Source organism: Rhinoderma darwinii, chromosome 1 (assembly GCF_050947455.1).
Source record: "Rhinoderma darwinii isolate aRhiDar2 chromosome 1, aRhiDar2.hap1, whole genome shotgun sequence".
Lineage (NCBI taxonomy): Eukaryota > Metazoa > Chordata > Amphibia > Anura > Rhinodermatidae > Rhinoderma > Rhinoderma darwinii.
In genome coordinates this window covers 118,374,998-118,379,942 of record NC_134687.1, presented here as the reverse complement: position 1 = coordinate 118,379,942, position 4,945 = coordinate 118,374,998, and the positions used below count along the sequence as shown (strand labels likewise).

The window sequence follows — 4,945 nt, the reverse complement described above, 5'->3', positions numbered from 1 at the left end:
CTTTTTTTTATCATTCTAAAACTAGGTGCATACTAATCTTTATGGTATCTCTGTTGTGCAATGTCCCAATGTCCCTGTACCAGGGGTAAGACCGTATGGGTTCATATAAAGTACTGATTTGTGTCCTCCTGTCCAGTGACATCATGGTTACTTCTAAGTCATTATCACTGGCCCCAAGTATCAGTGTGTGCTCTTCTAGGAACTCAAATACAACATAGTATGACGGAAGTATAATAATTGTGTTATGGCATGGCGATAGAAAGATGGTTGACCACAGCTTATTTCTCGGTCGCTGCCTCAGGCTTCACTTCTTTCAGCAAAAATCTGCAGGAATCTCCATGAACCTGCAGATCCTGACAGTTATTGGTGAAGAATTTGGCTGCCATTTTTAATTTTATGTTATTTTTGTTAAAGACCGATTTTAATTGAGTCGATAAAGAACAACCAGCGTTACATGTGACAGACCCTGACAGGACAGGGTTACATGTGACAGGAATGTTAGATTTTAATCAATTATTCAGAATTACGGTCATTGAAATCTATGAGAGACCGTGTAATACATGGTTGGGCGAGTCCTTGAGATCAAGGCCTGCTTTTTCCATCAACTCCCAACACTACGGCTAACAGAGGGGGGTCACGAGTGGGGGATATATGATGTTCATGTGCCGTAATAGAGTGTGTGGCATGGGGTTGTCATCACACTCCTTGTCTGCGTTGTCCTCAGCTTCTCTATTTAATTCTGTACAAGATTGTGACTTTAATGATTTTCTCTGTCTTTTGCTGTTTTGTTTTTTAGGAAGAAGCTGTTCATGGCTCGGAGAATGGATGACCCAGGTAACAACAGTAATGTGATTACTAGGCGTGGCATCCTACTGCGACATGACATCTTAGCTGTCAACTGTTTTATCAGTCTTTCTCTAGCGTAGAAAAGTCACACAAGGGCATAAAAGTTTTGGGGTTTTTACGCTGCCCTCACCACTTTCGGGAATAGGGGGCGTGGCTTACCAAAGCTAAAACTGGCATATGAAACGCCAGTCTTAGGAAATTTGCACCCAAAAGTTTTCTAACTTTTTTGGGGTGTATTTAAAGAATTCTTTCTTTCCACATAGTGTAGATATATATATATATATATATATATATATATATATATATATATATATATATATATATATTTATTTATTTATTGTGTTGTATGTCTCCTTTAGAATTGCTCCATTAGAACTACTTTCAGCATCTTCTATTCTTCTGTCTAACAGAGAATCCCTACAACATCCATGAAAATGAAGTTGAGATCTGGGTCGAGTCAGTGGCGGGCTGAAAGAAGGGAAAAAATGCGCCACTATAACATCGTGGTTTCCAAAAAGGCTAGGGCTACAAGGTGACTATGGCCGTAACACAGGATGCCCAACCAAAGATCACAGGTTTGGAGTACTTGTGCCAGTCGTTTCACGGTAGTGGCAACCCGTGGATGGCAATGCGGCCACATTTACTTTAATTACATGCGATGCACGCAGGAGCACACAGCGATCTTTGTCCTAAAGACCTGTGTCGCGGCCCAGATCACAGCGTATCCCTAGCCTAACACCATCTACAAGACGAACAATACCATCACCATCAAAATAATCATACACAAAATCATCATTACCACCAAGAAGATTATAATTAACATCATCAAGATCGGTATGTATTGTTAGAATTAAAGTTAAAGCTTTATGGTAACATTTGCCTACTTGCAAATTTCGGTAAAATCATGACATCATTATCATGAAATCATGATCTACCTATTATGTATAAAAGTGCAGGCATCTTAGACCGATTGTAAAAATTCCCACAATGTCGCTTTTCCCCCGTAGGTTTACATATAGGTTGCACGCAAGTCACGATAATGCTGTGATTCTACCGTGACTCATAGGCAACCAAATGTTCTCGTGGAGCTCTAGCCTTACTACATTTGGCCGCACATAGTTTTGTCAGCATACATTGCCGGACATTCATTCTCAGGAAAAACATTGATTGCTGTGATGGATTTTTCCATCATCTTTTATTCCCAGAGATGAATGGCATAGAATGTGTCCAGCAGCTGCTTAAGCCTCTGTTCCCCATAGAAATAGCCATAGTATGCACCTTTATTTTTGGGATCTGGAGGTGGAGAAGAGCATTTATTATGTATAGGAAGCTTAAGATTGGCCATGTTTGTGCAGATCTCTCATCATATCTGATGGCCTGGTTATCTTGTTATCTGCTCATCTATACTACATTTCGGACCACTTTGCCTAGCCAAGGAGCTCATATGGATATGACTTATAGATAACATAAAACAGATTAAATATTTAATAATATGTTAGAAATTCTCTATGTGCTATGACACAAACCTCAACTGGTATAGCTCTTCAAATCTAGGTTGGGTACTGATCATCAGATGAGCTCATGCGGCTAGGCAGGAATTGAGTCATGTATAGACAGTACATCTATTTAAATGCCACCCACTGTTTACTGGCTTAGGCAATATAAATAAAGTTGCGTCATATTTTTGCCCTCTATGCAGAGATGCTGCCGCGGCTGGGGGCTCTGTGGACCCACTATTCTGCTCCACCGTAGCGGAGAAGCAGCTGGCCAAACAACAGTCAATAACAGTCGCTCGGATATGGGTACCTGGGTAGAGAAGATCAGGCAAGGTACTCGGAGTAGCAGACACGTGGTGAAGATGAAGTAGGCACAGATGATTCTTGGTGTGGCAGATGACACCTGACGTGGCAGATGACACCTGACGTGGCAGATGGCAACAGACGTGGCAGGTGAGGCACACATGACAGCCACAATAGGCTTAGGCTCAGGAACAAACACAGCAACAGCATATGGGAAGCAGGATACATGAACACTGGGAGCAGGATACAACTAAGGGACCATTTGCATAAACGAACACAGGAATACAAACAACACTCAGGCAAGGAGAGTAAGGGCAGAACCCTTTTTAAAGTTCAGGATGTTACTGGGTTGATTGGGAAACTTTAGACAAGTGTGCACAATGGCACTTTAAGGCCGGGAGTGAGCGCGCGCACACCCCACAAGACACAAGAGAGCACTGCAGTCATGTGAGTCGACATCTCTGAGGAGGGAGATGCCGACTAGAAGATACAGTCCTGTGGTGGCGGCTGCCGACAGTCAGCGACCGCGGGCATAACAGATACCTTGACATGGCATGTTGGCATGTGTGTATATTTATATATAGTGTTGGACTTGTGCTCATTACTTGTGCTCTCCAGAGAAGATAATTGTGAGGGCCCCCCTACATCTATGTGCACGTCCACTTTTAATTGCACCGTAAAAAAATTTGTTATCATTTTATACACAGGACTCATTATCAATAAGGTCTAATAGGATATTTCTGAACCAACCCATGAGAAATAGAGTGTAGTGGCAAGTGAGTAGCTCCAAATGGAATTGTCTTCTGCTGGACCTTTTTTGTGAACCATTATTGTGTCACACCCTGCCCTGGTTTCTGAAGACATATACTAACCATGTTCTGTACTTTCAATGATCTAGTCAGATATTCTAGTTGGGCCACATTCAAACATAGTGAAAAAATGCACCTAAGTAAAAATCATATATGGTTATCAGCTTTATGGGCGTAATATTACTCAAGAACAATCCCATCTCTATTTCCAGATTTCTACAATCGACTCTTCTGTCAATAGATTTGCACCATCAAGAATAAGTGACAACGTCTATAGATAGAAAACATCAAGAGATAATCGTCCCAAAGACAAAGAATGAACTTTTTGTATTTTTCTTTTATCAAAAATAAATGCAATAAATAATCTAGCCGCTAATGTGATATTTTGCTTCTTTGATCTACAACTGCACCTGTGTATAATGTGTAACAAATATGAAAATGACATTATAAAATAGTTCACTATGAAGTACCATATGGACATAAGATGTAACCAAGGTAGATGACAATATATGGGTTTAAATGGGTTTTCCAGTTTTCAAATCTCATAAAACAATGGCATATTGCTGGGAGGTTACTAGTAGGAAACTACACAGGACACGGCGTCTCCGACACAGTGTTTAGCCTTTTTCTTCAGCGGGTCTCTAGAACTCAGGACCTGCTGTATGGGAGGCAGAAACACTTATGCCTCATGCACATGACAGTGTGCGCCGGTCGGGTCCCATCAGGGATCCATGGAAAGATAGAACATGTCCTATCTTTCCTCGGATCGGAGAATTGGGTCCGTTTTCACGGAACTGATTCACCCGCTAAACTGTGGTGCAGTTTTTCGGCCGAAATGTCCGCTGCGGAAAACCGAACAGAAAAAAAGGGTAATTACCATGGCGACGCGTCCCACCAACCTCCTGATCTCATGACGCTCTGCAGCCCTGAGATGACGTTTTATCCCATGTGACCTATGCAGACTGTGATTGACCGCAGCAGACACATGCGGTGAAACGTCATCCCAGGAGGCCGGCCTGGACAAAGAAACACAGACTTCTGGGTAAGTATAAGTTGTTTATTTCTGAGACGCATTTTTTCAGCGGATTGGCTGTGATTTTCCCGCAAAAAAAAACACAGCATCTGCTATTTGTTGGAGGTTTTACCTTCCGATTGAATTCAATGGGGAAAACCCGCAACAGATAAGCATCGATTACACAAATACAATTGACATGCTGCAGACTAAAAAACCGTACTGCGTGTCAATTTCTAAGCATTTATGCTGCGTGTGGAAATCTCATCCACTTTGCTGGCACTGTATTATGCTGCGCATTTTCCACAACTAAAAAATATGCAGTATTTACCGAATGTGTGAACTGAGCCTTACAATGAGGCTACACACAGGCTTCACAGTTGTCTATGAGAAGATTTCTCTGCCTAAAAACGTCAATATTCTTCTTCATAGGCATAATGTCCTGTTATATAAATGTTATCTTTAGATTCCATTATATT

General features: G+C 41.5%; 1 long non-coding RNA gene across 1 annotated transcript; it reads left to right on the top strand.

Moving 5' to 3' along the window:
* Positions 1 to 1,325: 1,325 nt before the first annotated feature.
* On the top strand, positions 1,326 to 3,800 carry LOC142736978 (uncharacterized). Its single transcript, XR_012880566.1, has 3 exons — positions 1,326 to 1,680; positions 2,546 to 2,795; positions 3,667 to 3,800. It is a non-coding gene; the product is annotated as an uncharacterized LOC142736978 (long non-coding RNA).
* The last annotated feature ends 1,145 nt before the right edge of the window (positions 3,801 to 4,945 follow it).